This window comes from Phacochoerus africanus, chromosome 16 (genome assembly GCF_016906955.1).
Source record: "Phacochoerus africanus isolate WHEZ1 chromosome 16, ROS_Pafr_v1, whole genome shotgun sequence".
Taxonomy (NCBI): Eukaryota; Metazoa; Chordata; class Mammalia; order Artiodactyla; family Suidae; genus Phacochoerus; species Phacochoerus africanus.
Window position 1 is genome coordinate 6,825,965 of NC_062559.1, and position 13,318 is coordinate 6,839,282.

Sequence of the window (13,318 nt, forward strand, 5' to 3'; positions counted from 1 at the left end):
GAGGGAGGGTACCAAATTCAAAATATTAGGAATGGAGTGGTTTTAGACCTTTTGAAAGTAATTTCAGAAGCTAGAAGGCAATACAACAATCATCTCTAACCTAGAATTCTCTATCTGGATACTCAAGGACACAGGTAAAATGAAGGCGTTTCAGACAAGCCAAGCCAAGTCTCAAAAAAAGCCTGCTTTCTATATATTTCCTCTGGGAGCCACTCCTCCAAAGCTAGAAAGTATGCCATGGTAAAGGAAGACGTGGTTAAAGGTGACATTTCTTGGAGAGGTTGTGACTGTCATTAGGTTAGGTATTAAGTCTCGATTTGCTGAGATGGAGCCTTAAAGGAAATTATTCCACTTGGGGTCTATTTCTTTTTAACAAGCTTCTGTGCAGAAGAGTTAGTTCTGCGAGCAGGAGCTTCTGTCCCTGTGAAGCTGGAGTTCTCCACCTTTCCAGCATGTGGATGTGTTTCACCAACCCGAAGCTCTCTGAAATCCCCTGTGGAGGGCTTTCACGGGGGCTCTATTACATAGGTATGACTGGTTAGGTCATTGGCCGCTGGTGATTGACTCTTTCTCCAGCTTCCCTCTAGGTTGGAGGTAGAGCTGAAAATTCCAGGCTTCTAACCAAGTCTAAGTCTTTTGGTTGACTGGCCCCTATTCTGAAGCTAGGGGCCCCGCACTCATCTCATTAGCATATAAAATCTCCTAACACTCCGGAGATTTCTAGGGTCTTAGCAGCTCCAGTCAGGACTTGGGATCAAAGATCCTATATTAGGAGTTCCCGTGGTGGGGCAGTGGTTAATGAATCTGACCGGGAACCATGAGGATGCAGCTTCGATCCCTGACCCTGCTCAGTGGGTTAAGAATCTGGTGTTGCCATGAGCTGTGGTGTAGGTCGCAGACGTGGCTCGGATCCTGCGTAGCTGTGGCTCTGGCATAGGCCAGTGGCTACAGCTCCGATTGGCCCCCTAGCCTGGGAACCTCCATATGCCGAGGGAGCGGCGCAAGAAATGTCAAAAAGACAAAAAAAAAAAAATCCTATATTAGCACAAAAGCACCCTACCACTCAGGAAATGACAGGGGTCCTAGGAGTTCTGTCAGGACCTGAAGGCAGGGACCTGGGGCATATGGAAGTTCCCAGCCTAGGGGGTCTAAGCTGCATCTGCGACCTACACCACAGCTCACGGCAACACCAGATTCTTAACCCACTGAGCAGGGTCAGGGATCGAAGCTGCATCCTCATGGATCCTAGTCAGGCTTGGAACCCGCTGAGCCACAGTGGGATTTTCCATGTATATTTCTTATTATGACACGGTCATAAGATTTCAAACACTGAATATTGATCTAGCCAACATTACAATTAAACTATATTGAAAAGTAGGATGAAAAGGGTCGGCCATGGAAATGGAGGGAGGAGGAACTAAGTCTTCCTGTTCCATAGTGGAATGACTGTCTAAGACTGAAAAATCAAAAGCAGTAATGCAAGCATGAAATTTAGAGACAAAGACAGAAACACACACACACACACACACACGCACACGTACACGCACGTAAAAAAAAATGAAGGTAATTGCCTTGAGAAAGGGGGAATGGAAGATGATGGGAGCAAGAACCACTGTTTTTCAAAACAAAGTGGCAGAAAAATCTGGTTCTTCATTTATTTATTTATTTTTTGTCCTTTTTGCCATTTCTTGGGCTGCTCCCACGGCATATGGAGGTTCCCAGGTTAGGGGTCGAATCAGAGCTGTAGCCGCCGGCCTACACTAGAGCCACAGCAACGCGGGATCTGAGCCAAGCCTGCAACCTACACCACAGCTCACGGCAACGCCGGATCCCTAACCAACTTAGCGAGGCCAGGGATCGAACCCGCAACCTCATGGTTCCTAGTCAGATTCGTTAACCACTGCGCCATGATGGGAACTCCTCGGCTCTTTAAATTGGATGCATATATGACTTTGACAAATTTTATTGTTGGTGGTGGTGGTGGCGGCCACACGCATGGCATGTGGAAGTTCCCAAGCCAGGAATTGAACCTATGCCTCTGAGTGACCCAAGCCCCTGCAGTTGGATTCTTAATCCACAGTGCCACAGTGGGAACTCCCAACTTGAATGAAACTCTAGGAAAAAATGAGAAAAGGCAACAAGTAGAGGACTATAAGCTAAAAGCCAAGTTATTCTTCTTTGTTTTTTATAAATGGCACAGCCTCCTAGAAGCACGGATTCATTTTCCTCTTGCAATTAAGTATTGGACGGCTGTCCTCCATAAACAGGAATTATAATGATCTAATATTACTCATAATTGTACTAAAATCTTCCAAGTATATGTTTTTCATAATCATTTGGAGAAAGAAAGGGCAGGAGTCAACATGAGTAATGTTTCTAAAATGGTTTCATCATCTTGCTTAAAAAGAATCAATCTAAGATTTCCACTTTTCCATGTTTCTCCTAATTTTTTCTCCTCTCCAACCCCTTCTATGTTGCCCCTCCTCAGGTCCTCGCGTAACCCCCACCCACCATTCATCATTATACAACTTCCTAGAGGCAAAGTGGGTGAGGGGAGTGCTGGTGGCAGCAGATTGTGAAACACTTCTTAGGATGAGGCTAAAACGTGCTGACCTGTATACCACTATTAGTGGGAACTGGAGGGTAATAAACAAGCAAAGACTGTAGCTTCCACTACGTTCCCACAATGATGTGGAAGCTCATATATTTCCTCTTATATTCAATAGAGATGATTTAAAAAATCATAGCCAAGATATGGAAGCAACCAAAATGCCCATCAACAGATGAATAGATAAAGATGATCAAATAGACATATACACACGCAATGGAAAATTATTCAACCCTAAAAAAGAATGAAATCTTGCCATTTACAACAACATGGATGGACCTAGAGGGTATTATGCTCAGTGAAGTAACTCAGGGAAAGACAAATATTGGATGATTTCACTTGCGCTTGGAATCTAAAACACACACCAAAAAAATGAACAAACATAACAAAACAGAAACAAAGTCATAGATACAGAGAACAAACAGGTGGTTGCCAGAAGGGAAGGGGATGGGGGAGGAGACAAATAGGTGAGGGAAATTAAAAGGGTAGAAACCTCCAGTTACACAACAAATGAATCACATGTGTGAAATGCATAGAGGAGCGCATATAGGCAATCGTTATATAATATCTTTGTGTGGTGACACATGGTAACTAGATTTATCATCGGGATCATTTCGAAATATGCAGAAATATTGAATCATGTTGTCGTGTATCAGAACAAATGTAGTGTTGTAAGTGAATTATACTTCAAAAACAGACTCCTAGAAGAAGAAATCAGACTTGCAGTTACCAAAGGTGGGGTGGCGGGCTGGGGTTTGGGGGAGAGGGTGTCAAGAGAAGGGAATGGGAATTGTATGAAGGTGGCCAAAAAGCACAAAATTCCAGTTATGAGATAGACAAGGGCTAGGGAATGCAAAGAACAAAATAAGGACCGTAATTAATGTTGCAGTATGTTCTCTCGGAAAGTTGAGTAATTCCTGCGTTCTCATCACAAGGAAAAAAATGTTTCTGTTTCTTTAACTTTGTATCTATATGAGATGATGGCTGTTCCCTAAACTTAAGGTAATAATAACCACTTCCCGATGTTGAATCATATGTCAAATCACTATGCTGTATACCTTAAACTATTACGGTGGTGGGAGTTCCCGTCGTGGCGCAGTGGTTAACGAACCCGACTAGGAACCATGGGGTTGCGGGTTCGATCCCTGGCCTCGCTCAGTGGGTTAAGGATCCGGCGTTGCCGTGAGCTGTGGTGTGGGTTGCAGACGAGGCTCGGATCCAGCATTGCTGTGGCTCTGGCGTAGGCTGGTGGCTGCAGCTCCGATTCAACCCCTAGCCTGGGAACCTCCATATGCCGCGGGAGCGGCCCAAGAAATAGCAAAAAAAGACCAAAAAAAAAAAAAAACTATTACGGTGGTGTAGGCCACTAATATCTCAGTAAAACTGGAAGTGGGGAAAAAAAAAAAAAGCATTCCCAGTTTTCCACTTCCTCCTGACAAGCCCCACAGAAAATTTCCATCCTTGTGTCCGCATGAGCAGAAATAAAGGATAGAGATTTCCACTGGCTGCTATGGTACAGCTTCCAAATGGGTGAGGTGGGAAAGAACTGCAGCCGGATGGCTGGGATACTGGGTAAGTAAGTGTGGATCCAGTAGGGAATGAGCAGGTCCCAGGCAGAAAGGCTGACAGATTAATCATTCTTCATCAGACCACGGTAATAAAAGCAAGAGGAGAGATTTTTTTTTTTTTTAATCATGAAGTATTAAAGTAGGGAGTCCAAGGAAAGAAATACCATCTCAAATTGAACCAACACTCATTGAAAACCTGGTTTGTGGCTGGCGCTAAGCTAAGTCCATTTGCATACATCATTTTCTCACTTAATTTTATTTAAGGATTCCATATGTGCTCCTGACTTTGCTCTTTATTATTATTACATACTCTGTCTATGCCTTTTTTTTTTTTTTTAAATCTTTTTAGGGCCGCACCCTTGGCACATGGAGGTTCCCAGGCTAGGGGTCTAATCGGAGCTGTGGCTGCCAGCCTACACCACCGCCACAGCAACTCCAGATCTGAGCTGTGTCTGCAACCTCCACCACAGCTCACGGCAACACCAGATCCTTAACCCACTGACCAAGGCCAGGGATCGAACCTGCAACCTCATGGTTCCTAGTCAGATTCGTTTCTGCTGTGCTACGATGGGAACTCCTGTTCTTTTCCTCAGAAAATATCATGAAGCTGCTACAACTCTGCCTTTGCTGGGGATGAGAGATCATTCGGAAAGCCACATCACTTGACAATGCTTCCCATTGCCCAGTGGGGCCAAAAGAAACCAACTCTTATCTACTTGCCACTTTTCAATGACTGAATCTCAGGTTTCTGAACCAAGACTGCTGTTTGGATGAATAAGTATTTTCCTCATCTTCAGTGTTCTCCTCTTCCCCATAATATTTCTTATTTTTCATCGGGTGGCAATGAATCAATATGCCCAAGCAAGAAAACAGTAGAACCTATCATGACATTCCGAACAAGTTACAAAAATATGCATCTTAAGGTTCTACAAGTTCAAATTATCTTATAAAGCGGGTTTGTTCTAAAGGCATATAATTTAGGTGCAGAAGACACGGACTTGGTTTTATTTCCATCATTTTCTCAACATCCAACCTAGGATTAAGTCTCCCTCTCCTTTTCTTCTGCAGGAGCAGCCCCGGCACAGCGAGGCCACCTCCCCAGGAGCCAGCCTCTCCTGGTGGAAGGATTTTACCCATGCCAGGCAATCTGAAGGCTCTCAGAGCCCCACCTGCAGGTCCTCCGTGCCAGTCTGCCATGTCTGGATCCCTGCATCCTGCATCCTGCATGGGAGACTGGAAAAGAAAGCACCTTGACCTGGGTTCCCCCCACTCCCAGCCCAGGTAGCACCCTCCACTGAGCATGGCACCAGTAAGAAATGGGCATTTCAATCCCTGGGCGTTTGCCACTCCAGAAAACAGTGTGGCATTATCACCGTCAGCCATAAAGGAGGCCTCAAACCTTCCCCCAGCTTTGGGGCATTACACACAGGAGGGTAAGGCCAATTGCATGCAGGCATCGGGGGAGGTCTGAGCCAAACCGGCTCCCTAGCCCTGTTCTAGACCAAGGCTCAGTGAGGCAGACCCCAGTCCCTGCGACCTGCACCACAGCTCATGTAACGCCGGATGCTTAAGCCACTGAGTGAGGCCAGGGATCGAACCTGAGTCCCTCAGGAAGGGGATAGGAACATCAAAGAAGGGTCACAGTGAACCCCTGGGCCTTCTGCCATCACCACAAGGGCAAGGGTGGGTTCGATGCACTCTGAGAAAGAAGTGGGCCCCTCATCCCACAGTTCCCTGTGACGAAGTCCTAACAGTCTGTGGCTATGGTCAGCGCACAGGGCCCCTCTCTCGATTTCGCTGGGCTTACTGGCCGTTGTCAAACACAACAGAAACCCTGAACCTCACCTTTTGGAAAGGCGGCTACGGCAGGAGAAGAGCACAGGCAGACAGCCCAGCGTGGCGGAAGATGCATACCGGATCCCCCTGCGTGCCTGGTAGCAGCCACTTCCCCAAGTCTCAGCAGCCTGCAGGACAGGGGACACATCGCCATGGCACTAGGCTCTGCGCGCCCTGCCAGCCGGCTCTGTGGATCTCCACACCGACTTCCTGGGGCCTCCACGCCCCCAGACAGCTGTGCAGGGTGCTGCTGCCACAGCCGTCAGGCTGCCCGCTGGTGCTGTCTCTCCGCCCTGCTGCTCTGCCTCACGTGTCCTCATGTCACCACCGCCCCTGGCGGCTCCCAGGAACAGTCCTGTCTCCAAGGAACAGGCTTTTTCCTTCAACCTTAGAGAGGTGATCACAAGACTTTAGACGGAGGCTGTAGACAGGTGGCTCAGGACCAGAACCCCTGAGAAGGCTTCCCTCGGGGCAAGACCAGAGAGCTCCCACATCCGTACTCTCTCCAAACCTGATGTGGGTCCCTGCCTTCCGCGTATCCTGTTAGGTAGCATTCTTTACTGTTCCTTTATTTTTTACGCGATGTCAAACCCCAGAGTCCCTAGAACACAGTCATCATCAACAAACTCTTCCCGTAAACAAGATTCCTGGTGTCTATATAGATAGCCAAGCATTAAATGTGATTTACAGTATGAGTCCTGCTATCAGGCCACCTGGGTTTGAAGGTCACCTTTACTTAGCTTGAGCTAGTCAATTTCCTGGACTCTGGCTTCCTCGTCTATAAATGAGCATAGCACACAAGTTTCTTCTAAAGACTAAATGGTGGAGTTCGCATCGTGGCACAGCGGAAACGAATCCGACTAGGAACCATGAGGTTGCAGATTCCATCCCTGACCTTGCTCAGTGGGTTGACGATCCGGTGTTGCCGTGAGCTGTGGTCACAGACACAGCTTGGATCTGGTGCTGCTGTGGCTCTGGTATAGGCTGGCAGCAATAGCTCTGATTTGACCCCTAGCCCTGGGAACCTCCATATGCCGCAAGTGTGGCCCTAAAAAGACAAAAAAAAAAAAAAAAAGACTAAATGGTGGGATTTCCCATTGTGGCTCAGCAGTAACAAACCCAACTAGTATCCATGAGGATGCAGGTTCAATCCCTGGCCTTGCTCAGTGGGTTAAGGATCTGGTGTTGCCATGAGCTGTGGTGTAGGTCACAGACACGTCTTGGATCCTGCATTGCTGTGGCTGTGGTGTAGGCCCCCAGTTATAGCTCCGATTGGACCCCTAGCCTGGAACCTCCATGTGCCCCAGATTCAAACCTAAAAAGAAAAAAAAAAAAAAAACTAAATGGGAAGATATGCGAAGTGCTTAGCACAGTTCTGGTTTATCTAAGACTCCCGAAGAGCCATCAATATTCTGCTCCAAGGCCACCTGGAGAGAAGCAGAGATGAAGCTAACGTCTAACTTCCCTACGCAGTGATGCACATTTTATTTTATTTTTTTTGTCCTTTGTCTTTCGTCTTTTTAGGGCCACACCTGCACGGCATGTGGAGGTTCCCAGGCTAAGGGTCGAGTTGAAGCTACAGCTGACGGCCTATGCCACAGCTCTGGGCAACACCGCATCCTTAATCCACTGAGCAAGGCCAGGGATTTGAACTCACGTCCTCATGGATAATAGTCGGGTTCATTAACCACTGAGCCACGACGGCAACTCCATGGTGCACATTTTAGAGACCTGTGTTCTGACTTACACGCAATCTCATTTCTTTAGCGTTTCTTCTCAGCACACTTCTGCGGGGCTTGAGAATTCTGAAATTATGCTGGATTGTGACTTTGTTTCTGGGACGTCTGAGGAAAGAGTATTCATAGATTGTAGATCTTAGCAGTGAGAGGCCTTCGGAGTGCACGTGGTCCTGCCTCTGACTTCAGGTAAGATCTGTCATTCCCACTTGAAGCCGAGAGAGCTCAGAAGATCTGCCTGGGGTCTCACAATAAAGGATGAAAGATCAGAGGCAGAAGGAAGTTAGGATTTCCCCAATGAAATCACGACATTCCATTACTTCCGCTGCATGGGAATGTCCCTTGTGGTTGGTGTCAAACCCTCGACTCCTTAAGAAACAATCACATTTCTTTTGCTTTCTTCTTTCTTTTTACAGCTACACCTATGGCATGTGGAGGTCCCCAGGCTCGGGGTCGAGTGGGAGCTGCAGCTGCCGGTCTACACCACAGCCACAGCCACGCCAGATCTGAGCCACATCTGCGACCTACACCAAAGCTTGCGGCAATGCCAGAGCCTTAACCCACCGAGTGAGGCCAGGGACCAAACCCACATCCTCATGGATACTAGTCAGGTTATTAACCTGCTGAGCCACAGTGGGAACTCCTCGAGCATATTTCTATACAAAAATTAGCAAGCTCCTGTTGTGGCTCAGCGGTAACGAACCTGACTAGCATCCACTGAGGACACAGGTTCAATCCCTGGCCCCACTCAGTGGGTTAAGGATCGGGCATTGCCTAGAGCTGTGGTGTAGGTCACAGATGGGGCTTGGATCTGGCATTGCTGTGGCTGTGATGTAGCCAGCAGCTGCAGCTCCAGTTTGACCCCTAGCCTGGGAACCTCCATATGCCACTGGCCTTAAAAAAAAAAAAAAAATTACACCTCTCCCTGCTATCCCCACAGGCCAATGACAATTAGATGCTTTCTCAAGACTCTGCAATAAAGAGAACTAGAATTTTTTTTTTTAGTTCTGAGAGTTGCAAAAGGCCAGCGAGGGATGTCCTGAAAGCTGGGGAGGTGACGAAGGAAGAGGGCATGGAAACAAATCCTCACTGGGAAATAAAGGACAAGTAAAGGCCTGAGGGAACTTTGGTGCCTCTGGACAAAGCCCCGCTTTGAGCACAGGCCAGGCCCACAGGGAGCCCGAAGACCCCGCCCCAGAGGGTGGGCGAGCTAGAGGGCAAAGGAGCAGGAAAGAGGGACCTTTCCTTTCCATCCGGTGGGACCGTTGGGAGACAGAAAGCAAAACTGCCCTCTCAGACCAGAGCCGAAGCAGGAACTGAGTGCATTCGAGAAACTCTCAGCGCGTAATTGGAATTTCCATGCATTTCATTCTCCTACCGGTGCCGAGCAGCAGAGCATGGGTAAATGTCCTCAGGGCACCGCGCTCCCAGGAAAACCAGGGTCTGAGTCCAAAGCCCCACATAAGGGCTTTGTAGTGACTGAACCTCCACCCCCACCCCCCTCCTCACTGCACAGCCTCACAAATGTCCCCTTGAAGTATCTGGGCCATTTTTAACCAAAGTTCTGCTCCAGAAGTGTCACCTGGCAAAGCCCCTTAACAATTCCCCAGGAAGGGAGTTTCTGTTGTGGTTCAGTGGTTAACGAATCCGACTAGGAACCATGAGGTTGTGGGTTCGGTCCCTTCCCTTGCTCAGTGGGTTAAGGATCCGGTGTTTCCCTGAGCTGTGGTGTAGGTCGCAGACGCGGCTTGGATCCCGCGTTGCTGTGGCTCTGGCATAGGCCGGTGGCTACAGTTCCGATTAAACCCCTAGCCTGGAACCTCCATGTGCCATGGGAGTGGCAAAAAGAAAAAAAAAAAAATTCCCTGTGGAAATAACAATAGAATCTGGATAATAAAAGAAAGTCTAACACACACACCCCCACTTTATGCTTAATCTAGTTGCACTTGCTGACAGGGGACTGTGTGCTGAGGCCTGGCACTGGGGACCTCAGACCTGAATTCCTGGTACCAAATGGCCACCTCGGCTGTGGGCCACTTGCAGAAGCCCCAAGCGTGACACTGCTACTCCAGATGGCAGCAGCAGCAGCGGCTGTCCCTATGCAGAGGCTGCGCACGGGCACTGCCACCTGGAGCCTTGAGCGGCGCAGCTGCCTCCCTGTGGGGGAGACCCCTGCCCCCTCTGCCCTCCTCCACCCCAGATCCCTGAAAAGCAGTCCCGCCCACGGCCAGTAGGGGGAGCGCATGAGCTCTGGAGCAAGAGCCTGTGCTACGTCATCCTTTGATCAGAGTAGAAAGGTTTCCTTTGCTTCTGAGACAGAGAGGGCCCGACTCAAAAGTGTGGGTAACAGAAGGCACCTCTGCTGGCTCTCTTGTTCTCTCCCAAACGACCCTCTTCCATGGCCTCCCTGGTTCCCTGCCTCCCCCTCGCCACTGCGACCCCACTACTCAGTTTCCCCAGTAAGCACACCCCACCCAGCCAAACAAAACCCCAATCAACTATTCCGATTCCAAGCACAGTTCTGCACCCAATTCCTGTGTGTTTTTTCCGCACCCCACCAAGCAATTACACAGCACTGGCTGAGTGTCCTACAAGCCAACTCAATTCTGACACTGTCTACCCCAGAGACAGCATCAGATTCCACAGGTTAAGGGCTCCAGAGTTCCCGTTGTGGCTCAGCGGTCACAAACCCGACTAGCATTCATGAGGACTCGAGTTCAATCCCTGACCTTTCTCAGTGGGTTAAGGATCCGGTGTTGCTGTGAGTTGTGGTGTAGGTCGCAGATGCGGCTCAGATCCTGAGTTCCTGTAGCTGTGGTGTAGGCCAGCAGCTACAGCTCTGATTTGAAACCCTAGTCTGGGAATTTCCATATACCATGGGTGTGGCCCTAAAAAAGACAAAAAAAAAAAAAAAAACCCACAAAACCAAACAGAAAATCAAGTTAAAGGCTCTGTCCTAACAAGTCAGCCCACCCATCAAATACCAATAGCAGGTCTATAGACTAGGGGCTCCCAGGGCCCCTCCTCAGGTTGGATTAACTAGCGGGAACACTCATAGAACACAGGGAAACCATTTACCTACTGGAGTATTGGTTTACTCTAAAGGATATAATTCAGGCACGGCCAGGGGGAAGCCGTGCAGAGGGCAATGCAGGGGGACCAGGCCTGGAGCTTCCACGGACCCTCTCCAGGGACCACTCTCCAGGGACCACTCTCCAGGAGTTCATCAATTCTGAAGCTCTCCAGACTCCGCCCTTTGGGCTGTTTACGGAGGCTTCATTACGTAGTCATGATGGATTCCATTGTTGGCCATGAGTGGTGGATCCAACCTCCAGCCCCACCCTTCTCCCAGCTATCTGAAGGGTTCTCCTGGCAACCAAGGCCCTCTCCTCCTCCGGCGACCAAGGAACTTTCCTTAAGATGCCACATTTGCATAACTAAAGCCACCTCTATTGCTCTCTTCACAAGGGATTCCAAGGGCTTTAGGCGCTAGCCGCCCCCTGTAGTCTTACCTTCAGGGGCCACTGGAGCTCCCCCCTCTCTGACCTCGCATTCCCTCTGGCTTACGGAGAGAGGAGTTCAAACTCTCAACTGTTCACCCAGTTGGACCCCGACCTGCCTTCCTGAGCCCAACCCAGCGCACTGTGAGTGAGAAGTATCACCTGCCTTATCAGTAAACAAGGATGCTACAGCCTTCAAGCCCCTACAGCTCGATGCAGCCCTGAGGGAACTCAGGGTGGATGAGCACTGGATACAGGCCGAGACCGTCGTTGTGTGCCTCAAAGCCAGGACTTCAGGGATCTCAGGCTCCTGAAATTTCCCATACCAAGAAAAAAACAAAATTCTTTAAATTGAGACATCTGGTTTTCTTTCATTAATGGTAATCCTTTGATGTGCCGACTACCTGGGTTTGCTGCAAAAACCCTGTGCATCCTGGCTCCTCCCGTACTTTTCAGAGCAGTCAGTCCCTCAGAGCTTCTGAGAGTCTGTCTCCCAGGCTTGAAGTCCTCAGAAAACTCTCAGAGTTCCCATCGTGGAGCAGCGGAAACGAATCCAACTAGGAACCATGAGGTTGCGGGTTCGAACCCTGGCCCCACTCAGTGGCTTAAGGATCCGATGTTGCCACAAGCTGCTCAGATCCCTTGTTGCTGTGGCTGGGACTGCTGTGGCGTAGGCAAGCAGCTGCAGCTCTAATTCAGCCCCTGGCCCTGGTAAATTCCATATGCCCACAGATGCAACCCTAAAAAGAAAACAAAAACAAAACAAAAACAAAAAACAGAAAAATTTGAAGTCAATTAAACACCCAGGATAATGAATATAGGTTTTAACTTTGGTCTAATAAATAGCAATTTCCAAGAAAGAAGGGAAGGACGGAGGGATGGAAAGAAGAAAGAAAAGGAAAAGAAACAGTGCTGCCACTTTTTCTTAGTCTTGTGCTCTGTCCAGACAATGGGCAGCTTGGTGTAAGAAGGCTTAACCAGAAATGAAGTCTTTCTCTCTAGCTTGTAACAACAGACACTTGCAAATAATGGCTGTTCTGGAGTTCCCGCCGTGGCTCAGTGGTTAATGAACCCAACTAGCATCCATGAGGATGCGGATTCGATCCCTGGCCTCTCTCAGTGGCTTAAGGATCTGGCATTGCCATGAGCTGTGGTGTAGGTCACAGATGCAGCTCGGATCCCACGTTGCTGTGGCTGTGGTGTAAGCCGGTGGCTACACCGCAACCTGGTCTCCTAGCCTGGAAACCTCCATATGCCGCCAGTGCAGCTCTAAAAGACAAAAAAAAAGACAACAACAACAACAACAACAACAACAACAATAATAATAATAATAATAATAATGGTTGTTCTTTCTTCCTAGCCAGCACCTCCTAGGTGACTTGGTGTCTGCTTGCTTTTTCATGGGTGTCCAGAAGTGAAGCCTGAAAGAAAGACAAACCCCTCATTTCACCACTACAAGCCCCTCCCTCCTCTTCTTTCCCGCCTGGATCTTAACCTTCCCTCCCCTCTGAAGCCGCCATTACTGGGATGACACAGGCTTCTTCTTAGCTTAAGAAAGCTACTTTCTAGCCTGAAGCCTACCTATCATTATCATAGTATTTCAAATTTAAGAAAAACGTACAACCACTATGGAAAACGGTATGGAGGTACCTCAGAAAACTAAATATAGAACGACAATATGACCCAGCAATCCCCCTCTTGGGCGTATATCTGGACAAAACTTTCCTGGAAAAAAACACATGCACTGCACATTCATTGCAGCTCTATTCACAACAGCCAAGACCTGGAACCAACGTAAATGTCCACTGACAGAGGAATGGATTAAGATGTGATACACACACACACACACACACACACACACACACACACACACACACACAATGGAATACCACTCAGCCATAAAAAAGAGCAAAATAATGCCATTCGAAGCCTTATTTTGGATGGAACTAGAGATTCTCATACTAAGTGAAGTAAGTCAAATACCATATGATATCACATATCTGGAATCCAATATATGGCACAAATAAACCTTTCCACAAAAAAGGACACTCATGGACTTGGAGAGGGACT